The sequence below is a fragment of the Molothrus aeneus genome, chromosome 5 (genome assembly GCF_037042795.1).
Source record: "Molothrus aeneus isolate 106 chromosome 5, BPBGC_Maene_1.0, whole genome shotgun sequence".
In the NCBI taxonomy this organism is placed as follows: Eukaryota; Metazoa; Chordata; class Aves; order Passeriformes; family Icteridae; genus Molothrus; species Molothrus aeneus.
The window spans coordinates 42,426,821-42,453,671 of NC_089650.1; the positions used below are offsets into that span (position 1 = coordinate 42,426,821).

Genomic DNA, 26,851 nt, shown 5'->3' on the forward strand with positions numbered 1-26,851 from the left:
ACATGGAGTTAGCAAAAAAAAATTTTTTAGTAACTGAAACAATTGTAGAGTCTCACATTCAACCCTTCTCAAAATAAATAATTGTCAATAGTGAAACAAAAATACTCTCTCACAAGACAGAAAATATGGAGGTTAAACCAGAATCATTTATTTTAAAAGAAAATGCCAAATAACTTCAGCAAAAATCCTAAAAGTGCTGACTTAAACTTAATTTCACAACACTGTAAATTATCTAGCTCATGCAGTTCTGGAAACTATGTTACCTGTCAGGAAAATGTAAACTGAGGTACCACTGAGATGCAACAATGCCTAGCATAGAATGAATTATATATGAATTATATAATATTAGGGTTTGTTGTTCGGAAACAAGTCCTCTACAAAAAAAAAGTTTATGCTAGACTACAGGCTGTTAATCACTCATGACACATTTAATTATTAACATTTTACTAAATATTCTTTAATTTTTTAATTCAGAAAAATCAAGACTTTTACACACAAGATACTCAGGCCAGTTAATGGTGCTGGAATACATCATCATGAAGGGTTAACTTTAATGGCATTATTTCAGTTTTCATTAAAAATAACCCTTAAGAATTGTAGTGAAGCTAAATTGCTATTATAAGCTTGGTCTGACCTGCTTGCAGAAGAACATAAGATGCATATTTGGAGCGCACCAACAGTGCTCCCTCTGTTCACAAAAACAAGCCAGGGATACTAGAGGTGCTTCTCCTCTGTCCCTGCTGAGCTTCTGAATTGCAAATAGGGCAAATTCTTCTACTGAAGAGGCAAAGAGCCTCATGGAAAACTGTCCTGAGGTCAGGCCCCAGCCTCATCCTCTTCTGAAGACAATAGGGGTCACTAAAGAATTAATTCTGGGTGACGTACACACAGTGTTCTGCTGGGAGCAGTGAGGGCCATAAAGAATAAATGCAGCTTCTACCTGGCTACTCTGAATGATTCTGCAAGTTTCAGAAGGTTGTTTCAGTTCACTCAGAAGAAACTGAGGCTCTGAAATCATAAGCAATTCCGATCCCAGGGAAGGGACTGGTACTTTTTCCTAGAGATTGATCAACAAAACATAGTTCAGAATTTGAAGACTGCAGCAAAATCATGATTAAAGCCCATTGAGTGGAGCAATTACTATTATTTTCAGAAGAAAATTACTTTCTATCCATTCTGTGCCTTTCCCTGGTGCTACTATATGGTTTTGATACAGGAGAACTAACTGACATAGAAATGTATTGGGAAATTAGGAGAAGGGTGAAATTAGTTCCAACACAATACTTGCCTTACTCATTCTATCTAAAGCACAGATTTAGATTTGCTAGCATATTACATTTTTAGAAATAAATCCACACATTCCAGATAGCTCTCCATGTACTACCAATCTGTAACACTGATAACATGAACATCTTGCTGCAGAGATGAACATGTAGCTAAATCAATAACACACAAATGACTTTGCTGTCTTAACGCTTTTAGAATATTAATTCCTTGATAGAAATAGTACAAAATTAAAATGAAGATCTACATTGTATCAGTCACTTAAATATTCACATACCTTCAGACATAATACAGTCCTGCTGCAAAACACTAGAAGAATATTCAGATAATTATAGGGTCATTTAGACTCTGCAAAACATCAGCCTTCAGCAAATGCTGAAGCCTTCCAGATATTAAAATGCACAACATTTTCTGCCTTCATTACATCATTACATTTTTCTGATGCATAAATATGTCCAGATTATCTCATAATATTATGTATGCTGATTATGTTTTCTAACTCTTCTATAAATTTACGATAAAAACAAAAAACTGTGTCTTTTTTCCTTTATTATAGACAGTAATAAAAAAATAGTGATTTAAACTCAACAGTGATTGAAAAAACAATTTATCCCTCTCTATGTTGAACTGTTACCCTTTGTCCTTTATGTTTTGCTGTAATCCCTTCCAGTGCTCTTTTCCTAAATGATTTTGTAAGCTCATCTTTTGCGTCATACAGTATCTGTGTCTAAATTGTGTCAGATTTAGAAACTTTACTTTTTCAATACCTCTCCTCTATTTCCCCCTCCATGCTTCTTTATAAATCAAAGATACAACCAAGCTGTTGAAGCATTAACTAAGCAAGAACTAGATGCAATCTAGGAGTTGTCCTATAATTAAAGCAGAATCAGCTACAGAGAGTACTGTCAACTTGGGAAACTTGCAACTTGCTTTTGGTTCTCTTTCTTACTAGTGACACACTCAGAAAATGTTTGATTGTATATTTAGAAGCATGTAACAGACTTCATAACATTTAAAATGCTTTTAATTGCTGCTGTTAGTGATCCAGAAAGTTTCAAACGAATAAAACTTGGTTTAATGTTTCTTTTATTTTCTTTACCATCCCTCCCTTTTTAACATTATGCTAAAAAAAAAAAAGTTATAAAATGGTTTTTTATGGCATCAGTGGTTGCATGCACAGTTACCACAGGAACAGACTCAAATTTGCAGTGATGTAGGAGTATCACTTTTATCCCACAGAAGTCATCACCCAAAGTTCTTGAGCATGCACCAGTAGCTGAGAAACTCAGGAAACTCACAGCTTAAACACTGTCCCTTTTTTAGTATATTGAAAAAATACATAGCAAGACATCTAAATAAAGAACAAGTGCTTAAAGAGGTCCACTTAATTTAATCTATATGAAGTGAGAAAAAAAGCTGTGCAAAACCTAATGTTTTATATGAACACCAAAATTATCCTAGACACCATACACTTACTACATTTGACCAGGCCGCAGTAGAACTAGAGTGGCTGTGATCCCTACATGAGTTACAGCTTCTTCTGTTTAAACTCTTTTTAGCTGTAAACACATTTATGAAACATATCAGTTTATTAACAATAAATGAAAGCCTTGTGAGGTATTTTTTAACATGTATAAATTCCAAAAACCAAAATAGAATAGTTCTCTTTCTAGACCCTTCCATTTTCCAATCTGTTAAAAATGTCTCTGACTTCTAGGGGTAATTTCTGTAAAATGCTTACATTTTGATTCTAGAATATGAAGCTCTCTTCATCCTTTCTTTGCTGATGTTAGGTAACTACAGATTATTGAAATATGCTTCTCTTTTCCAGACAATTTCTCCTATCAAGTTTCTTTAATGTAACTAGATGATATGCCAGCCTTGTTAGCATGAGGGCATTTTTCACAATAAAATTTTATGAGGAATAATGTAAACTTGAAAAATTGTACTTCTGATATTATAAACAATTCCTCTGACTCCTACCAATTAAAAGCACCCTTTCTTCAAGTCTGTCTTAAACAGCTGTGAGATGCCACATCAAGCCTTTTCTTCTCTTTATTTTCCACTTCTGTCAGCAGGTATTTTTATTAGTAAGGACAGTGAGGAACATAAACAGTTGCTGTGTAAACAGTGTTGACAGTAGCTACCTAGCTTCACACCACTTAAGAGTATTTTCAAACTTGACAATATTTAAATAGCTCTCTTCACACTTTTAAATATACACCAATGAAAAAGCATTACTTTAGAAATACACATTCAAGTCAGTCAAAGCAAAAGTGAGAATATTCTTTTAACAAACCTTGAACTGGGGAAACACTGATTTCCTGGAGCCACCCTGCCAGCAGCACCTGCTGGGACTGAGACACTCTGGGCAGAACAAACCAGCTAATGGCAGGCTCTGAGTGACAGGAGAGCAGCAGATGTTGTTTATATTGACTTTTGCAAGGCTTTTGACATGGTGTCCCATAAACTCCCCATGGACAAACTGATAAAGTACAGACTACAGAAATGGACAGTGAGATAGACTGAAATCTGGCTGAACTGCTGGGCTCAAAGGGTTGTGATCAGCATGAAGTCTAGCTAGAGAAAAGTCTGCTGGTGTACTCCAGGGATCAGTACTAGGGCCAGTTCCATTTATCTAGTTCATTAATGCCCTGGATGATGGGATACAGTATGCTCTCAGCAAGTTTCCAGCTCACAGACCAGCTGGTTGCTCTCAGAGGGACCTTGAAAAGCTCAGCCATAAACCAGCAGGAATTTATGATGTCCAACAACGGGAAATACAAAGTCCTGCACCTAGGGAGAAGTAACCCCAAGAAACAGAACAGGAAGAGGGATGATCAGCTGGAAAAAGGCTCTGCAGAAAAACACCTGGGCGTCCTCATGGGCTCCAAGCAAGACCATAAGCCAGCAGGGTACCCTTGCAGCAGGGAAGGGCAAAAGCATCTTGTGCTACATTAGGAAAATATATTGTCAGCATGTCAGGATCAAGATCATTCTGCTCCACTCAGCACTGCTGAGACATGCCTGAAGGGCTGTGTCCACTCATGGGCTGCCCAGTAAAAGCAAAAAAACATCCCAGAATGCAGTCCAGGGTAGGACTGCCAAGATGATTAAGGGGTTGGAGCATCTGACATGGTGAGCCTGAAAGCACTGAGACTCCAGCCTGGAGAAGACTGCAAGGGATCTTATCAACATGTATAAATACCTCAGGGGGACACAGGTAATCAACACTTCTCAGTGGTGCCCAGCAACAGGGTAAAAGGCAATAGCCACAAACTAAAACAGATGAAATTCCACCTAAACAAAATAAAGCCCTTTTCTACTCTATGGCTGTTCAACAGCTGTCCAAGCAGCAAGCTCCTTTACTTGATCAGGGTAGGTGTTGGACAAGAAAACCTCCAGACACCCTTTCTAACCAGGTATCCTATGGTTCTTTGTGGAAGAGACAAAAGGAAGGCAAATACATCTAAGTATTATAGACCATGGGCTTAATGTCGGTTGTTTTCTATGCACACACCAAGCCTTCAATAAGAGAAAACAGTTGTCTGTGTCTGACTTCATTATATGAAGGCAAGTTGTTTATTTGACTAAGGAAAAGCCTCATTGTGCAAATACAACAAAATAAGTTCTTTTTCTCTCCCATACTTTTTCTGATGCCCAAGCCCATAGGTCTAAACAGTATGAGAACCATCTAACATAGAGATTAAGGCAATGTATTTGTCATTACCAGTCAAATTATTCACCTTATTGTCTACTGAAATGTCCATTTGTACCAGCATATCAGCAAACTTCCATCACTGTAATGAATTTCTGTGTGTCTCCTCCAGCTAGTACTCAAGCAGTAAAGCTACTTTAACCAAAGCAGGGCAATGGGAAATCATCCTTCTCCTTTGATAAAGCCTTTTCTCTCACATCAAAGTATCGACACTTTTGGTCCACAACTGCAGGAAAAATGAGAGGAACCAAGAGAATGTCACAGAGGAAAGCTAGAACATCTCATTCATGAAGAGCAGGCACCTGTGCACTGACCCAATTAGGCATTCAAACACTTGTCACTTTGGAGCTGGCTGGTTGTCACTCACCCAATTAGCCCCAGGGGATGTATTGTATGGTGGCATTCCCTGACAGGAGAACTGGAGCAATGGAGGCAATGAAGGCACAGTGATAGGGTGCCAGGATCCTGGTGAGAGAGAGCAGCCAGTAGCAAAGCCAAAGAACTTCAGAGCTTCCTAAACTTGTTTATCGTCCAAAAAGCCTTTCAGAGTCTTCAATGGTCTTTTTTTTTTCCAGAGCAGTCTAGTTTAAAAACCTTACAGTAACAGTTCTCTTTATCCAATAATGCATTTAACTCCTGAGTGACTACAACAAGAACCATTTCAGAAGAGGTAAAAAACAAACAAGCAAAGTATCTTCATTGCAGAGAGAGATGCTTTAAATGTTACTTTCAGAAACACTGCCAGCAAGTAATTCAGAAGTCAAAATGCTTCAGGGACCATCTCCTACCTTCTCTGTTTTAAATATATTACTGACGCTTTCAGGCGCTCTGTTTGCCTGACTGCATAAATGAGGGATAAAATGCTTTACAACCATCCACAACTACATAGTGTAAAAGACATAAAAGTTCTGTTCTACTGAACTACATACTGTACAACATTCATACTGTATCATCTTATGCTGAGAGAGCAGGGAAGAGTTCAAGGGGGACTGGGAAAAAGGTGTTACAACCCAAACCATTTGAGCAAAGATTTCAGAATGTTCCCATATCTAAATTTGTGATCTATGCTAGAAGAAAAAACTTACAATTTTTTGGTACAATATTTCATGTTCATTCTCAGTCCATTTTTCCTGACTCAGTCTTTCACTAGTTGACTTGCCCTGACACCTATTCTCTCCAGTAAGGAACATTAAAGATGACTGAGACTACCTGCAATTATATGAAACCATGAAATATTTTTAGCTGCTTTTCTATTTAACATACTTTGATATGCCCTTCAGTTAAAATCTGAGCTGAAATTAAAAAAAAAAAAAAAAACAAACATAAAACAACCTAACATAAATCACAGACTGTCAACTCAAACAAACATGAAAATGTAGGTAAATGCATAACATGTTACATGACTATCTTGGAAACCTAAGAGATAGAAAATCAATGCCAGTAGTTTAGGGCTTTTTCCCCACTTAGCATGGGAAAATAAAATTTAGAGGGAAAAATTATCTTACCTTTGTACAAATAACTTCTGAGAAAGTTGGTCTCTCTCTTTACTTTTCCTTCTTTTCTTATCTCCTGTATGACAGCTCTTTATTTTACTGCCTCGCCTGAAAAAAATAACACACAACATGAAATATTTATAGAGGAAAATAATTACATTCATTCTTAAATTACAACAAATACTTCATATATATCTTTATAAAGCTGCAATACTAAATTCAGTTAAGTCAAGTGAAATTGTATTTTAATAATAGCTAATTAATATATGTTGGGCCAAAGAAAAAACAAGAAGCAGTAGAAAGAAAAGTAGCTCCCTAGGTTTCAAAGTTGCGTTTTGTATTTAGCTCTCCAAAACAGCCACTTAGATCAAACTAGAGCAACCATGGTTTATCCAGGTTCTCTGCACCATGGGTGAAAACCAGTCAGTGCTTCACAAAGCTTGAGCAAGACAATTAGGAAGCTTAACTACTTCTTTCCAGTGTTCAGTAACCCACACACCCAGTAAGGCACACTGGGTACCTCAGGAGTAAACACTTCAGTGCTCTTTGTGCTATGGGTGCCCAGAATTCTAAAGACATGCACTGGAAGAGGTGGATGCAAAATGGAAATGTTTGGTCACAAATAGCACTTGCCCAGAAAGAGAGGGCTGGGAAGGGAAATTCATAATTTGTCTTAACTCCTACTTTCTAGGAGAACAGCCTAAATTCCAGGGGATGGATGGGACTCACATACCCTGCTCCCCTCCTCCCCAATTTAAAAGCACAAATCAAAGAAAAAGAAGACAGCAGGAGAGGCTCGTTTTGAATTCAGCTGCTACCTTCTTCATTTATTGATAAGAATTCTGCAGTCAGGTCCTCTTATCTCTCACTTTTTATTACTTTAACCTATCTTAAACACATTTAATGTTTTGTTGAAAACAAGTTGCCTATCTTTCCATAGTAGTGCACATGAGGAGTCAAACTTTCAAGTAAGCAAGGTTCAAGAAGGACCAGGAATTTTGAAAGTGAGCTTCAAAAACTTTCTGAGGAATCCCCTTATCATCTTTTAGCTTGCCACAATATGCTGTCCTTATTTCAGTGAACTGGTGATGAACTGTAGCAAACAGCAACAAATTAGCATCACTGCAGCACCAGTTATTTTGTGTCCTGTACATGAAAGCATATACATTTTATTTTCAGGAAAGTAATTAAAGTTCCTTGTTTAGTCTTAACTGCAGATTGGTGCTGTTTTGTAAAGTAAACCAGGAGACTGCAACATCTCAGCTTACAATGGTGATACAGGAATACCAGTTTCATTTCTCATCAAATTCATAATTCAGTCATACAATTTCTTTCCATATACTTTTAAAAGCCTTTTTATTGTTAGATTGGCCTGCAAGTTGGTCAAACCTTAAATGTTGACTAGAACACCCTTGTAGCTATTTCTTTCAGTAACAAGCAATGCTTCTCATAAATTGCTTTTTATCATGCTCTTCCAAAACAACTTGTTGCTCTTACATAATAAAACATTGGAAACAATACATTATCTTTGTAAAATCAGGAGTTTTGGCATACATACATAATTTATTTCACTGGGGTGACATTCTCTTAGGAGATTCACTTCATTGCCCTAATCTTTATTCAGGCACTCAAATCACTTCCAACCCCCTGCCTCTATGCTCAGCTGGAAAAGCTGCCTGCAAACCAGCAGGACCTGGATGAGCCAAAGCCAACAGAGAACTTGTGTGCAGCTCCAAACTGACCACAGCACAGCCTGACAGTGATCACACAGCTCCCATGACACCAAGGTACCAGCTACATCCACCCTGCCACTCAAGCTGCTTCCTGGCTGGCTCCATCCCACAACAAACTGTCTCCAAGACAAAAACTGAGCATGCTTTAGGGAGTGTTCCAGCCTGGAGAATCCTTCCAAACAACAGCATGGGTAAGGCTGCCTTAAGTTTTGATTCTCCACTCTTGGCAGACAGCCCTGCAATTCTCTCCTGCCAGGCACTGCATCCTCATTTGCAGCCTCTGTCTGCCTCCATGGGACTCACTGGAGCAAACCCCAGGGTTTACAAGTGTTAGCCTGTAACATCACGACTTCGGTGGGCTGGAACACAGCTCCCAGCATCCCAGATACTCTGAACTAAAAGACACCAGCTGCTTATCAGGGCTGCAGGAACACCACAGCACCCAGACCACACTCAGATTATGGCCAGCCTTCTTTTTTAAGAGACTCATTTTCTAAAGCATTAAAATGCAGATGTAGCCCAGCCCTTACCAACCAACCTAACTCAATGACAGGTATTTGTCCCTGTCCTCTTATTTTTGCCATTTAACAACATTTGTAGCCTCAAAGGCATTGTTTAAAAGTTAGGCATGTTCTGAAACCCAGGGATGACTTGCATAAGACCTCATATACAGCAGAAAACCACAGCTCTGTTGACATCATGGGTAATCTTTCCAAGACTTCTAAGATTCACTAAAAGAAGGGGAAAAAATGAGTAGGAAATAAAAATCAAGAAGGAGGGTAAAAATGATGGTTCTAAAACAAGTCCATAGATTAGATGAAATATGTTTTAACATTTATGAGATGTATTTGGGAGTCTTACTATTAGCTTGGTAACTAGCATATTGTGGAAATGTAAAGCACACTTTTAAATTTTCTGCACCTCACATTATACTTACTACATACTTATTTGTTCAGACATTCATGAAATAACTGTAACTTAGTATTGTTGCTTTTCTTGCAAAAGTGTTGATAGACTGCAGGGAAGCTAAATTTAGAAAAAGAAATAATACACAGATACCAATAGGTAAATATGCAAAAAGTTCAAATGTGAAAAACCCAAAATAAAAAAAATCCTTTTTTTTTTCATAATCTGACTGGCTAAATGGTTTTACATAAAATGTACTCAAAAATATTCTTTAAAATATCAAGACACTTTAATATTTTTACTGCAACCTTAAAAAGCAATAGTGAGACAATATGCAGCTTTCTCATAAAATTAATCATGTATCTATGTACACATATATTTAATTCAATTTCTGTTTACTTTACAATACTGTGCAAAGTTCTTTAATATAAAATATTTGCTTTGTGATATTTGATGTGTTTAAGCACAGTTCTATGCAATCCAGTACCGCAGAGCTCCATTGTTCAGCCTTGTGTAATTTCTTCTTTCAGAGCTAAGGATTAATGAGGAGTTCTCAGAAAAGGAGAAACCACCCTGGTTGGTTGATGAGGGCAGTGATCCATCTTGCTGTCATATCTATCTTACTTCTGGGTGTGCCCAACCCCAGATGATTCTGCCAAAGTAATAATGGAAAAAAAATACACTGGAAATACAACAAAAGTAGCTTTTAGCTTTTTTTTCATTTCTGATACACACACCCTCATGAAGCCACTTTGTAGAGTGGGTAGTCCAGCCTAGATTATATTAGCAGCCGTAAGGAAAATGCCCAAATTTTACTCATAATATACTAATCAACACAGATTTAATCTGATTTTTAATATGTTGCAAAGCCATGCCCTTCCTTCATGGATACAAATGCTAACCTCATTCTGTCAATTCCTAGACTATTAATCAAAGTTGACTGTTTCAGTAAGTTACATAGCATAGGTTTGTTCTCCTGTTCAAAGTCATAACCTGAATTTTTTCATGACACTTCATTCCAATAAATCAAATTAACACTAAGGTACATCAATCTCAACTATTTGGGTGAGCGGGAAGTACCAGGGTAGAGAAAGAAACTCAGCCATTACCTTGTGCATGTAGCTATACAGCTGTCATGGTCCTCTTCCTTTTTTTTGGTGGGTTACTTTTTCTTTTCCTCCTTTCAGTAAGTGGTAAGAATTTGTACCATGCTCCCCTCCATGTTGCAAGCTTGACAAAACTCTGGTGCTAAGCCCTGCTGCTGCTGGCCTGTGGACAGGGGCACACGCAAGAGGGGCCCTTTCCAGCCGCCCGTCGCTTTGTCCTCGGCCCTCCCGAGCTTCTGTGTGATCAGCACAGCCTTTGTGGCCATACAATAGGGGTTAAACATTTCCCTGTATTTACAGAAAAGCAGAGCTAAATCTGCTTAACCGCATGAACCTTTTAATAAAATTACGCTCACACTATTAGGGCATTTTTCCATTTGTTTGGTTTTTTAAGAGAAACTAAAAATTATAAAAACCAGAAGGAACATTATATATATATATATATATATATATATATATATATATATAGGGGTTTTTATGTCTTTCATATGTAGTGCATCGAAAATGCAATCAACATTAAGATCTATCCCCAGGTCTTACATCCACAGTTTCCTTCCAAGCAGTTACCTGAGACTTGCCTATTTACTCAGAGATATAGTTTAATTTCTCCCTTACATTTATTCTCCTTGACGACTTGCCACTGGGACAACACCCCCTCTCCAACGGGGTGTCTAAGAGACAGATCACTGCAAAAACTACAGTCTGTACTCAGTGGTGAAATTCCAGTGTAAGAATGTAAAAATGTACAGAGAAATAAAGGAAAACATTTTAAAGAGTCAAATGCACTTGCCCACATTCCTAAAGACACTGATCTCGTACACCACATGAGCCTCTGGACCACCCCTCCTTTCCAAAGAACTACCTTGAAGTAACACTGGTACAGAAAACTAACATTTTTTTCAACTCCTAAAGAAAGTTTTTAAACCATTTCTTTCTGGTTTGTTCTGTTACAAATCCAGGTTTTTCCCTTTGTGGTTTTTTGGTAGTTTTTTTTTTTTTTTTGGTTGGTTTGGTGGTTTTTTGCTTGTTTGATTGATTTTCTTGTTTTGGTTTGGTTTTGTTTGTATTTTTCTTTTTGTTTGTTTGAGGGGGTTGTTTGTTTGGATTTTTTTGTTTGTTTGGGGTTTAAGTCCAGTAAAAACATGTCTAACTTTAAGGATTTTGCACCTTTTTATAGCTAGCAGGATGAATTCTGTCAGTCTCTATTAGCACCAAAACCAGTTCAGTACAATAAATTCATCTGGTCCTTTTGAAATCTATTCAATTTTTAAGGCTTCTTAGAACAATGTTTTTCCTCACAAAAGCATGAGCTGGACTTAAGAATATACTTCAAAGCAGATTGCCAGTGAGGTTCAGTAATGACTGCATCCACCTGAACTCTTAAACTTGACAAAATAGAACCTGAGTATGCTAATTTGAGCTCTCACTTCACATACGTGTCTTAATTCTAGAGCTGCAAACACTTCACTGAGAAGGATAAAAAAAATAGAGTTTAATTACCATTACAGGTCATTAATTTTTTTACGTGGAAATTTATCATCAAATAGTATGGTGTTGATTAGGCAAAGCCTCTGCCATTCAGTTACTAATCTTTAACTGCACATTTACAGCTGTACATTCAAACAGCAACAGCAGACATTAAACTGTAAATAAGAAGCTACTTACCATGCCACAAGCATGGCACAGTATTCATCTATTTTTGCTTAGTAACATTTAATTCTTGGAAAAGCTCAATTCTCAAAATAGTTATTTTCATGGTTTCAGTCATTCCTTCCAAAATGAAGTCCCAGAAGTAAACAATTTGGGTAAGGCAGTAGCTTTAACTATTTGCTCCCCTCTGCCTTTGACAACATATTATATCAAGAAATCAGCTCATATATAACCGGTTGACCAGAGTTTTTGTGTTTAACTGTGTTTAAGCAGGAATTGGCCTCTGAATTTTAGAACTGAATGATGGAGGGGCAGGGCTTATTTTGTCATCTGATTGACCAAGCCTAATCAGAATTATTTCTGCACACTGCTTCACTACAGCTGTAGATCCATTAAACACTAAATGCTCCAGAGGCCCAGTGCCCTCCAGCTTCCCACTGTGACTCCCACTTTTCAGACAGTAGCTACTCTGTGGGCTACTCACAACATTCAAAAAATGGAGGTGTTATATTTAATGGAGAGCTCAAAACCCATAGCAAAATCTGTCACTTGAATGCTAAGACAGCAGCTATCATAATAAAACAGGCTCTTTGTGGTGGAGACTTATAAAGAAGCCTTTGATATGGTTCCCTTACTTTCCAATACATTTCTATTAGGAAAAGATTTTCAGTCATAATAGCTTTTTTTCTTCAACAGAAATAATCATGTCTGCCTCTGAAAATGTTCACTGAGATAGGCACTTTTTTTTGGTAATCATAATATTACCCTTTTAAATCTTAGTACCATTTTAGCCTAAGGAAGCTGTAAACTAATATAACCACTAGGAATGACTTAGTGCACAATTTACTTATTAACAAAACCATTTTTTGAACTGTTTAAGCAGAAAAAAACCTGTGATATGCACATACAGCACACAATTCCTTACTTGGAGATCTGCTTGTTAGAAAATATAAAAGAAAAGATTCTGAGAAATATCTAGGAACTGTCGATACATCTAAGACATTTCAAACAGATTTTGGGCTTTCCTTTCCAAATGTCCTCAACTCTTTCCAGATATATGATAATACTCAGGAAAAGAAACAAATCACTTATGCTGAGGTCAAAGTCATATTCCCATCAAAATTTATTTAGGGCAATACTCATCTGAGACCTCCTGAAGAGCTAACCTCATGGTGCAGCTTAACCCCAGGGATAGGCTTCGGACTCTGGGAGGTTGGACTGGGCAAACACATATGGGATCTGTAACTCTAAAATGCAGCAGAGCTCACAATTACCCAGGAATGGGGCAAAGGAAGACCCAAAATAAAAGCTGCTCCTGCAGTTAGGTTAGGGCAATGAAGAAGATCAAAGGCTCACAATCATAGTATGATAATAAAATGGGCTGCTTCTTTTACCTGTTACTTTGCACACTGCATGTCTTTAAAGCTTCTGCATGCCTAACAATTACAACTGAAGTCATGTCAATAGCATAATTTTTAGAGTACAGACTTCAGTATTGAAATGTACACCATTTATGTCCACATGACAAATGGTAAGATGGTATTTCTATTTGATGATTACACCAGGACCAGGATTAGGCATCCTGGATCATACTACTATTACTAGTACTATTGTTTGTTTGAAAATCAAGAGGCAAAATGTTTCCATTTCCTACATAAGACTTAAAGAAATGCATAGTCTTGCTTTGTTCCTTGTACATGTTTTGATAGATTCATTTTCTCTTTGCCATGCTTTGCATACACAAACTTGATTTTTTTTTAATTTTCCAGCTTCAATTTCCTTTACCAGTAAAGCCTTCAGCAATCATAATTTTGTGTGCAAAACTTTTGAGTTTCTTTATGAAAGACACCTTTATGATTGTGGAGTCTGAAAATACTTTAAAATGGAGATGACATTCAAAAGGACAGTTTCACAGGGATAACAAGATATCCAAGGTGATGATTCACTGTCACCTGCATATCCTTATCCCAAAAATTCAACCCAAGTACTTGGGTTGGGAGGTGAATTTTAAAGAGTATCTAGTAAGTCTAGGATATTACAAAGCAAAAATTGTGAAGAGCAGGATCCTCTAAGGATTACAGAATTTATTTATTTACTTTAAAACTTCATCATAACCACTTCTACTGGTTTTAAGCTGTTACCACTGAAATTTCATGGACATACTTTAATTAAATCCATTGCTGTTGCTCTTTCAGCAATCATTTATTCCTTTGCTTTTTTTTTTCCTACAAACAACAGGAGGCTCTATACAAGAACATAGCCAATTACTTCTTACCAGTCACCAACACATGGTAGGGAAAGCAGGTAAAGTAATTTTTAACTAGACCTGAGTAATTATTCTTTGTTCCAAAATAATTGTAGCCTATATGTCCTGATCACAATTTTTAGACTTTTGTCTCCTTTCTACATTTTCCTGAAGTTCATGGTACCAGCCAAAGCAGACTATCTGCCAGCTACAGAAAATCCCTTCTCACACACTCTGGGGATGCAGACTCATGCAGGTCCCATTTCTCTTAATTCTTTACAGGGAGAGCCTTTGTTCACATACATAAGGCACATAAGCTGTTTATCACACAGAGAAGTTGCCAAGGAGTGTGAGATTCCCCTGAAGTGATTCCAGCACAGCTGACTGAGAAGAGTCCTCTTCAAATAACTCAAGGTTTATTCACTTAATTATTTTATCAGCACATCCAGTTAAGTATTGTACATGGGCTTTCTCTATATTTTCATGTTACTTTTTAATGAGGAAGCACCATAATAAGATTCACAGCATTAACTTTAATTATACTAAGATTTTCTCTAGTACTGTTCTCCATCCCTTTTCATAGTGGAACAAATGCTTTGCCTTTCCTCTTTGGGCACAATGAGTGCCCTTGACTACTGGATGCCTAAAGCCATGTAAATATAAAGAAACACAGTGTAAGTGTAGACAAATGTGCACTTCCCAACCTCAGGATGAGGAGATTTATCAGCAGCTAGAAAAGCAATTGCAGCTTCAGGAACAAAAGAGATCTGCTGGTGCTGCAGTGCCTGTAGCTAACTGGAAGTTACTGAAACTAAAGACATCAAGTGCACAGCCAAAATGAATTTGCATCAACTACCCATTAAAAAAAAATTAAACAGAATCAAGCCCATGAAAGAAATGGAAGAGGATGACAGCTATGAAGTGAGGTTACAATCTGGATTCTGTAAAAAAAACCCAAACCAACCAAACAGGAACACAAAACAAAAAGCACCATTCAAATAGTACCATTCTAACAGGCAAACAAAAAAACCCAATAGGACAGAATCAAGAGTCTGTCTGTTCTCAAGGAAAGGAAAAAAATTAATGAAATTGAGTCTTTGGATGTAGAAATATTTTTGGGATGCTGCAGGGGTCCAAGATTTTTCTTTTTCTTGGTAAGGCACATGTTGTTTGAACTTCTGCATGTGCTATATGTACCTAAGCCTGCACTCACTACCCAAAGAGAATCTGCCTAGAATGGAGGCCACATTCAGCTGCTGATGTTCCTCTGTCCATCCTCATCTATAATCACACATAGAAACATCCAAATTATCAGCACCTTGAACTTTCCTTGAATGCTCTCTAGCTATCTACCTTTTTTTCCTCTGCATCATTTTGATAAAATTTAGAAGCTGTCTGCTTGAATTGTGTCAATAACTTGACTGATATCTTGAAACTAAGTTTAGCCACCTGAAACTCCTTAGGGACAGTACACACACACAGCATGCCAAGCATACAAAAGAACTGGGCTCCCCAAAGCACTGGCACAGACAGCTGTAATTTGCTTTTAAATAAGAGTGAGAGGAATTTGACGTGTGGCAGTGCTTTCTCCTTTACACTGAGCAGCACTGGCTGTGGCTCACCCAGGTTTTAGCACTTGGCTTCAGTGGCACAGCTTGTTCAGAGACAGGGAAGAAAATCTCTTCCCCTCACAGATCATATCTGAGGGGAAAAAAAAAAAAAAAAAGACTCTTTTCTACCCCCTTTGTCCTTGCTATCCAAAGATCCTAAAACACTATGAATAGGGATTCTCCTCAGAGACAAACCATGGGGGCTTGCATCTACTTAGCAAAAAAGCACATTTTATCTCCAGTCTCTCTTCCAGTCAAGGCTGTTTTTTGGAAAAGGCACAAATCCATAACAATTCTTCCAGTAAGTTCCAAATACAAGATCTTCATTCAAAAAAACCAGCACTCAGCAGTAAAGCAGTCTTAATAAAACAAAAAAAAAACCTGACCTCCTGATTCTGTGCCAGTTTTGCTGTGTCCCAGCTCCTCCCAGTGCCCACTGCTGGCCCCAGAGGAGAGCCCTGGAGGCACCACTGCCGTGCACAACTGGAGCAACACAAAGTGGGGAGGGGAGGGGAAGGGAAGGGAGTGTGAAAAACTGAGCAGCTCCACAGGATACCTGTGGGAACATGCACAGCCACACTGGGAACTGCTGCTGGGGAGTGGAAGCCCCCATTTTGATAAATCTGACAATTTTCAAAAGGGAAAAGTTGAACATGACTTCATTTCTGGGCTTCATCTTCCACAAGCTTTCACTTTAAACCTGGTTTCTATTTCTGAGACTAAAACATGAACATTATACCAAAAACACACATTAAACTGCTTTCAGGTTTAACTTCTTAAACATGGCATGTTTTTCACTGCAGCAGAGCCCTTTTATACTATACAATTAAGACTTCAAGGTCTCAATTTTAAAAAGATTTTTTTGTCAATCTGCTGGTAGGCAAATTAATTTTCATGACTACTGATCTAGAATGAATTTCAACTATTGACCTGGATATAAAAAAAAAAAAAAATACTCAAAGGCTTGAAACCATTCCTTGCTGCAGTCCAGTTAGAACCACATTTGATTTTAAATACATTTGAATAATTTGGCATTACTTATGGAAATAGGACATTTGATATTTTTCTTTCTAATTATACTTGTGATTTCAAAGTATTGTCTCTAGATGTGCCTTTCACATCTTCACAAAGACTCTGTATCATTAATATTCTGTAAGTTGTCAAATGCTTTAGTGTAGCAACTAACTGCTGAATTTGGCTTGCATGAATAGAATAAATATTTCATTTTTATAGTAGCCACTGCAGTAATATTAAGCAGGAGCCACACAAGCATAATAGCTTTTACACCTCTGCAACAAAAAAAAAAAAGAGAACTATTTGTATTTTCTTTAAAGACAGTAAAACTATATAGCAACAGGGGTAAACTAAGCAATAAAATCACACATTCAAAAGATAGTTTCAGCACGAAAATACACTATTACAAATACTGGCAGTGGAGGAAGAAAGTGGCAGGTTGTATATAGTACCCAAAAAGACCAAAAAAGAAGAGTTGGATTCATTTAGAAATAAAGTCATTATTAAATATTATAATATGGAAATTTTAATAAAATAATTAACATCATATTCATTACAGCCAAATTACCACAAATCCAAACTCACAGCAGGTCCAGGTTTTGATTTGCATGCATTGCATAATTTTGTCTTCTCTGCAGTAAGGGATTAAATATTCACACACATATAGAAACTGGCTTTATCACTGCTTAAAAACCCCAAAGAAGCTGTGCCCTTTATAGGTTTTTCCTTACTTCACACATATGTCAAATGACTTCCTACAGGACTCAAAAAAAAAAAAAAAAAAAAAAAAAAAAAAAAAAAGCTAGAAATCTCTACAAGAACCTGAACTTTGCAGAAGCCTGCTTTGCAGTTATCAAACAACCTGATGAGCAGCAGATGTACCTCTCCTTCATTAGCAGCTTAGATAGCAAAGGTGTTTGGAATCATTTTTTGCACACAGGAGGCTGCTGGAGTTGCCAACCATCCAGTTCAGTTGTTTACTAACTGCCTTTCGTAGAGCAAACCTGGTTTGCAGCAGCCAGAAGTGCTGCTCAGACAGAGCAGTGGGGAAATGGCACAGCTGTAACTGCAGCAGCTGTGACAGCAGCAGGCACAGTCATGACAGATTACCTCCTGAGGCCATGTGGTCCCTCTGCAATAACACCATCTCCTCCTTTCATTAGGAGTGTATGACACAAGTCTAAAGGTATCAAATTATTTTACTTTTCAATTGTAGAAGGAGGAATACAATTTACATATAATTTCTATATTTAAATGTAATCCATTTAAAGCCCTTTTTTGCTTACCAAATTGTATGCCATATACAGAATTGCAAAATAGCTACCTGTTTTACAAACTCAATGGAAATCTCCATCCATAGGACAGGTTTTACTTACACAAGAGCCTGCAGCTCTATTTTCCAAATTGCTCTACCCAGGAAACCAATGCACTTACAGCAGGTGCTCAAGGTAAATGTGCCGTGTTCTCCTCCAAAAATATAGATAGCACATGCACCAAACAAACACAGCCTCATGCCTCAAAAGGTGATGAGTTTACAACATACACAGTAATCAAATGTGAACTCACAAAGTAAGGAGCTTGTCTTTGAGGGGCTTCTACAGCCATTGTTGACATCTTATTGCAAAGCTCCCACACCTTCTTGGCAAATTCTCACGGGCAGCTCCTCACAGCACTGATTCCTTCTTCACAGCACAACCAACAAACTCCCTCTCTCTCCTCACCCAGCTAACCCACTCTTTTGTAGCACTCATCCTTATTGGACACAGCTGTGGCCTGTTCCTAATCTTTGGTGATTAGTGCAGCTGCAACTCCTCAGGTGTGAGACTACCTTCTGTACTATCTTTATTTTCTTACATTCTATACTTCCACAGGCCATGACTAAAACTGATACTGTTTTATTCAGGATACTAATATTAGTCAGTATTTCAATACACAAAGAAAAATTATGGTATAGAAGGGATCTGTGAATACCCTGGTCACATGGTGTCCTAATTCACTTCTCTCTCAGTACCACCTGTCCATATTAAGAAAACCCCTGGTTCCAATGAGTTACACTTCTTCCCAGCAATCTTCAAGTATTTCTTTAACTTCACTATTTACTCAAAAAACCAGTAAATAGATAAAATAAAACCTTTAATCTTACCTTATTGTTTTAGTTATACTATTATGGTCTGTAAATAACAATTTACATTATTAGTCTTTCCTGAAAGCATGATGATAAAGATGTTACCTCATTTTTAAACTAGGAATATTTTGGCACAGGATCTGTGATGGGTGAAATGCCAACTTATGATAAACCCAAGTCCTATTGAAATTCTGCAAAACATATTTGGAAATTACCTTAGCAAACACAGCCTATTAAAAATTATGATTTAGTCTCAAAACACTGAAAGCATTTCTTTTTCATCTTAAGAGATTATTCAAGCAGGCCTCTTGACTTCGTAAATAAGCTTTTAGCAATTATTTTCTACAAACACAGAAATAAAAATATGTTTTCACTTTGCTATGCTTTGGGGGGGGTTATTTGAAAATATACTTAAATCTAAAATTAACTAGTTAACATATTAATTACTTTAGCTACTATTCAATTTTCCTTTAAAGAACAGTAAATTTTATTAGGATGTACATAAAACAAATAAATACCTAAAGGATGGTTATGGAAAACAAAGACTAGAGACTTGAAGACATATTAAGTAAACCAGGAAATAAAATAAAAAGTGTATTTTATTCTGCTGTTGCTGTAGAACTGTTTTCCAATTACAAATCAGATTGTTTTTATTTTCTGCAGCTGCCACAGTGTCATAGTCTGTCTAGGATAATCCATCACATCAGCCAGTAGTGGTATATGTGTACAGCTCTCCCTTATTAAAAAAGGAAAAAAACTTGGGCAAGGACCACAAAGAACAACTTTAAAAACATACTTTTACTCTCCAAACACTACAAACAGCAAGAGAGTAAGTGTATACTATTGACAAAGCTAAATTCAAGATGGGAACTGGAATTCAAACAGGTTAAAGGAAGAAAAAAACCAAGCAAACAAAGAGTATAAGAAAAAAAATAGGCACTGCAGGTTCTTTAAAAGGATTTACAGGCATATATTGATTGAGGTTCACACGGGGCACTACCAAATGACTTCAAAGCACTACGGTAGTTTTAAAACACACAGCAAGTTAAAGCTGCGGCATTATTAACATTTAATGTTGTTTTGACTTTAAACAGTGACAAGATGTCTATTTTACCAAAATAAAAAATTCATTAAAGAACTCTTTTGAGATAGAGAGTCAGGTTTAAAGTGTGGAGTGCAAAACTTTCAGGTTCCTCAGCTCCTGAGGACATTTGAAGAAATGTGTCTTCATGCCAATTACAACACTACCAACTCAATGATGGTATCTGCATTAAAAAAATAAAATTGTAAGTCAAAATCAAAACCTATTTTGAAAAAAAATATTGATAAAATAACAATGGCTTTTGATAAGTTCAGAATGTCATTCTGGTTTTATGTTTAAACTGAACAAGAACTAAACCCACCTAAGCCTCATGCTAAGGGCAGTTCTGTTAAAAGAGCTCACTTTTCTGCCAGCCTTGCAAAGGCATGACATCCTCCATGTAACCTGATAAATGATGTTGAACTGGGATTAACTTAGGTGGCCAACAGCAGAGTAACAGGACCTGTCAGTAGAAGAAATGAGACAGTCCCTCATCCCTCCTGTGTTAATACAAAAGCTAATAAAATTCAGATGGCCACAAATAAAGTGAAGTACAAGAACCTTCACTTATTCTGAAAATGAAAGCTTAAAAAAAATCTTTTTAATATAGATTTAAATGTAAGACTGTTCTACAGAGAATTCTACAAGCTGCATATCACTACTTAATATGGCACAGTTGAGTTGGCTGCTGTCTATTAAGAGCTGAAATGACTCAGGGCTACAGAGCAGATGATATGCACCAGTGTGACAATCACACAAGCTTCAGAAAACAAAGAACTTTGGTGATGACAAGATCACAGTAAGAGATACTAATTCTTCATTGTGTTCTGTATGGGCCTCCCAGACTTACCTGGTTCTGCTTTTTGTCTCCTTCTCACTCTGCAGCTACCAGGACTCTGCACCCTCTCTCCAGCCCAATCTTCCTGAGCCCAGTTCCCAATCCAATTCAAATTGCAGTGTTACAAGTGTCAGCAGTGGCCAGAGTCTTCACAAATCATGCCCCCTTTTTCAGCAAACACTGTAATGTACCTGCATTAATGGTATGTTTCACTTTCAGCTAAATGTATCTTACAGTCTAAATCAGCCTCCCATTCAAGTAAGCTCTGCTTCATTCCCTGTGGAATACGTCCTTACCCTTTTTATATATCAGAGGCAAGTGGAAGGTGCATTTATATTTAGGAAGCTAGTTCAGGCACCTGGGTATTGAAACACAGGAAACAGAACTACAATGACAACTGATAACAACACAGTCTAGAATGATAGCAAGCTGTTTTCATTTTGCACCCAGTACATACATTGGTAACACCTGTCAAAACTACAGGGTATCAAACTGATTTTCACCACCTGCTGAGAAGGTGAGCAATCCACAGAAACCACCTGACTCCTCTAATAAGCAGCAAAACTAAGATAATGAAGAAAATAAACCCCATATCTCTTTCCCTACAATACCTAGGAATTGCTTTTGCCCCAGGAAGAGAGGCTAGGAACACTAGAAAAACTGAACTTCACTAGAGATGATTTTGATCTTAGCTACAAGGCTGGAAAACCCAAAGTATTTTTGTCAGCTGGCAAATGATTAAAGCCTCCAAGTTCTGTGCTCTCCCAAGGGGCAGCAGGAGCTGGGGTTTGTGTGCTGCAAACCCCCCCTGCCTGGCAGCAGAAGAGCTGACAGATCACCTGCCAGCACCACAAAGACAGCACTGCCACTAAGCCTGGAAGCTGGGGCTTCAGCCACGCTGCAAGCACCAGCTCCAGGAGAAGAAAGTGAGAAAAAGATCCACAAGACTATCAGTAGGTCTCTGAAAATAGACAACTCAAGTTGTCCATGCTAGAAGTAATTGGGAATTCAGTCCTACGGAATGGGGGAGCTTCTGCAAAATGTTTCTCCAGAAAAGTTTGATATTTAACACTCTGGGAGTGGCCTGTTGATCCTTTCTACGTGTGCTTCCCCCCCCCCCCATCCAACTCCATGTATATTTCATAAACCCTACGTGGTAGGATGAACTGTTATCTTTACACTGATCTCTATAATCATAACAACAATTAAATTTTCCAGCAACAATTTCAGCCCTACCCCTTATATAAGCAGATGATTATTTACATCAATTTCAGCATGCCTTATCATGTAATGATTATAATGCACGTGTACGATAAGACTAAAGTTCCTACCACATTTGCAAAATTATTCTAGTGTTTTTATTGAATCCTTTATTGTGCATTTTTTTTATTTCATTCAGCAAACCTTTCATAGCAGATCTTCAGAGAAATTTTTGGGAATATAAATTCTATCTATTCCTCATTATAAATAATGACGTAGCTTAAAAGCAGAACTGGAACTTCAGATCTGTTTCAAGTGATCTAAACTCTGACCTCTGCACAAGTGATCTAAAAAGAAGAAAAATAAAAAAAGGAAACGTCTTCACAAAACGCCACCAGCAGAAGAGATAACTTAGGCTTTTGCAGTGGAATACACAGCAACAGAAACATGACCCCAAAATTTTGGATTCAACCTTAGAAGCTGTGCAATGGATACTGTTCACAAGCCCATTACAGCCCAGATGAACCTTTTGTGCATCTCTATCCCGCCTCTTCTTATACTGCTGCACCTTGACCTCATCTCATGCTCTCTGCTATCCAAGCTTCAGCTTTTCCTTCAGGTTTTTCCTGATATCTCCTCACTTCCCAGCTGTTACTCTTACCTACTGCACTCATCCTTTCTGTCCTCCAAATGCATGCATAAAAACAAGCTTATAGGTTTTTAGATCAATCTGTTTCTCCCAGTTCCCCAACTTCAGAGGCCTAATCTCTGCCATATTCATCATGACAACACATGAGTACAAAAAAGGTCTGTGCAGGAGCTTAAGCACTGATGTGCATGACCATCCACAGTGTTTGGTTCCCTCAGCTGGCTTTTCAAATTATCACCTCACTTGGGGGCTGTTGGCAGTGGAGAGCATCATTTCTATTTTAGCCAGCAGTGCTCCAAGACCTTCCTAGGCAGCTCCTGGCTCTTGTACCCCTATGTTCCCCAGGACACATAACACACATAACCAAGGCCATGCTATGTAAAAGAAGATCCTGGCAGTCTTGGCATTATATCAGACACTGAACTGAGCCTTCCAAAACCACCATTTGATTAAAGGACAGCATTAGCACATAGGACTTGGAGGAGACAGCACACAGTGTGGGAGTGCCCAGACCATTAGAGGATGCAGCATTTACCAGTGTCAAGACAGACACCCTACCCCAGTTGCTTAGCAGGGAAGGATCTGTTTACTGCCTAGCAATTCCAAGCCCCAGCTTCACCAGTTTCACAATTTCTCACAGAGTCTGAGCCTAACTATTCACCCTCTTGCTGACTCTCCTTGCTCTTCCACCAGCTATTCATTCCTCAAAACTGACAATATTATTAAGCAAAGGGCAAACTTCCTTTTCCCCCTAAGCCACTGGCTCCTTTGCCAAGCCCCAAACTTGGCCAGCTTCAATAGCTTATTACTATAAATACAAAGCCTTGTCAGACACCTCCAGGTATAATTTGGGATGCACTCAGTATAGTTACAGTATTTGTTACAGTTTATGCTTTAGTACTGAAAACAGACAAGCTGAAATTTATCAAAGGTTCTTTAATTCAGCCAGTATTTAGTCATAGCAATTACAAAGTACCAATCCTACACAGGAAGGTTTCTAAGTAAAAACTGTGGCTTTTTTTATTTCAATAGTTTCTACTTTGTCACCATCTCAGAAGTGACTGATTTACTTTGGCTGAAATGTTTCAAACAAAACTAGCTTGCAGCAAACACTAATGTCAGACAGCTTAAAAACCAGATAGCACTAACAATTCCTCCCTTAAGATAAAGGGTGAGACATGATCGACTGTTACAAGTTATATTTATTTCATGCAATTTGGTAGCACTGTACCCATATGTATGAACTAAAATGACTCAAACCAGGAATGAATACATAACAAAAACTAATTTCCAGATTTGAACAGAGCTCTAATTTTAGCTCAGTATTGTGTAACAGTTTTCTCAGGTATAATTTCTTTCCAAGTGTTTAAATTAGGAAGTTGTTCCCAACCACTTTTAAAAGCAACTGGAAGAAAAGCTGCATCTAGATCAGGTGCAGCACACGCCTTACTCAGATGGCTCAGGAGCATCTGGTCTGCTCAGAGCAACACTTGACTTTTGGCTCTGTGTTCCCACATTTTTAGAAGCCTACTCTGTATTCAGGACTGCAAAAGCAGAAGCATCCTCCTGTACACACAAACACATGCCATCCCCTAACAGAAGTGTGGGAGCAGCTGGGATCCTTAGAGCCTGAGCACAGAGCCAGCAGCCTGCACTGCGAGGCACACACCCTTGACAGGAACCCTGCTCCAAGGAGCAGCTAAAGCACAGCTCCTTTCCTGCCTGAAACATAACAGTGCCAGTAGGAAGAGCTTTTAATTCAAAAGCAGCACACTGGAAGTAAAATTAGCTCAAAGCACTGGATCGTGACTTGGCATCTAATCACTGCACCATCCTACATGATTCACCAAATGAAGAACTCCCAAGTGGCTGACCTTAACAAAAGCAAACCTCCACCACATACCTACAGTACAATATTTTTAAGCATAAGGAACGCTGCAGTACACACTGATCAGCACAACCATACAAGTCAGACAGCTGGGCACATTCTGTCTGAGCTCATTTAACAATAAACAAAATCCATCAATTATTAGAAACATAAGTATATTACTGCTTCAATTATGCAATAAACCTTCAAAAAGGGTACTTGAATATTTAATGGTTTAAGCATGGTGGGCAGAGATTTGTATTTTAAATAATTGTTGCTAATTTCCCGACCACCATTGCCACCTCAAAGGAAATTTCCAACGTGAGGGCTAACAACACACTCTAGAAATCAAGCATTTCCATCTACTTTTCTATTTTAAAACATTTAACCCCCTAATAGAGAACACTAAGTGACTAGGTTTCCCAGGTTATCTGCTGACATAAAGATACTGACTTTAAAAATGTTAAATAATTAAAAACTGCAAAACATTTTTTAAAGTACACTTAAAAAACCCAACTGAGAAACAGTTCCACAGAATTTCCATAGAATATTCCGCATTTCATACAAATGAGGAGAACAGACAACAGTAATTCGCTTTCCTTCAGGATGAGCACCTTCCACTGTGTAACTAAATCTTGTCTTTAACATCATGCTCATTTGAGCAAAAACTTCTTCATCAAGAATTATTGGTCTAACACAAAGATAACCTTCAAGTTAAAGAAATAAATAAACGTTGCCTGGTACATAATTTCTTGCATTTTTCATTTTTCTGGGTTATCATTTTCTAGTGACGTCTGAATAACACTGGTACTAGTCAGTGTAAATTGATCCTATATAAAAGAAAAAAAAGCCAAGTATTTTCTCCAGTAAAAACCTTGCAAGTATTTTGTGTAAAAAGGAAACTGGTTATGCTTCTTCTAACACCATGACTAAATTCTTCTTTTCACTCTGCTTGAAAAATAGTTTATGGGTCCAGTTCTAGAAGGCAACACAGCTTCATAGTTCCTTGAGAGGTCATCTGGGGAAATAGTGCTAAGTTTGTCAAATAACATCTGACAGTTGACTAGGTATCACTCTATGCTAGAAATCTAATAAACTAAATTACAATCCCACTGAAGGCAGAAATAATATAATTGAGGATACAGGCAGCTAATGAGGAAAAGAAGGCCTTCCAAAGCAAGACATGTTAAGCAGGGCATAGAGAGATTGAGTCAAATTTAACAGCTATTAAGTTAATTGAAAATTATGTCAGGAAAGCATAGAATTCTTAATATAGCACATTCTCACAAATAATTATAACTGGGAATTATTATCTGAACTGGAGGTTATTGTCATCATTCTCCTTCCTACTAAAAAGTGCCAAAACCATCAGTCAGATAGGATTTTCTTTCTTGCCTTGTAAAATGCTGTAATTTTTTTCCCCCATTACACATCTGAAGAGCACAGAAAGAAAAAAAAAAAATTTACTTAGGCTCCAACAGTGATGCAAGTCTACTGAAATCCTGCCAGTTAAAAACACCAACCTTTATGTTCAGGTTTCACTAAGAAAGACACTAAAGATGTTCCCAAGGCTGTATTTATGCCTTGCATCATCTGTCTGGCGATAGACAAAAGTCTTTGCAAGGTCTTTATTGTTAGGCCAGGAAGTTAATGAGGCAGTACACTTACCAACAGCAGGGAAAGCACAGACAAACTCAACAACTGTCTCGGGCTGGTTTAATACGTTAAATGAAATGCAAAATAATGACTATTTCACATATTCCCAAAATGTGTTTGTACTCATAGAAAACATTTCTCTGCATTTTGCATTTGAACTTAGAAAAGCCTGACTTGAAATCATCCTGATTCAGTAGTCCATGAATCACCCCACATGCACCCTTGCTCTTTAGAGCCCACTCACTGCCACACCACGCTGACGTGCCGTCCTTAGGATTACTAAGGATGCTCCAACAAAGGGGGATCGCCCACTGGTTTCTATAAATCACCTTGAACCTCACTGATTATTTCAACAAAGGTGGTTCTGATACACAGGCATCTTTGGCTGCCTTCACAGAGAAGGGAAAGGACTTAAATGAATGACAATATTGCATCCTAGAATTAATTACAGAACAATGATGACAACTGAAATAGGCCAAAAGCAGTGAAGTCATTTAGCTTTCCCTAACAAGCAGCATATGAAATGCAGCAGAGGAAAAAATCCAACACTTTTTGAACACTCATTATTAATTACTGAAGAAATAAGAATGCCTATCAAGCACACTAATCATGACTGAAAACTATGACATTATATGAAAGTGTAACAAGGTATTTCTCTTGATTTACAAGAGATTAA

At 37.8% G+C, this 26,851-nt stretch overlaps 1 protein-coding gene across 18 annotated transcripts in view; it reads right to left on the minus strand.

The window, feature by feature from the left end:
* The window catches only part of NRCAM (neuronal cell adhesion molecule), a 146,499-nt gene that overhangs the window by 94,798 nt on the left and 24,850 nt on the right, over positions 1-26,851 (minus strand). For all 18 annotated transcript variants that reach the window (XM_066550419.1, XM_066550426.1, XM_066550436.1 and 15 more), the window contains exon 2: positions 6,508-6,603. The gene's annotated coding sequence lies outside the window, so the exon portion shown is untranslated. The remainder of the gene's footprint in view (positions 1-6,507; positions 6,604-26,851) is intronic.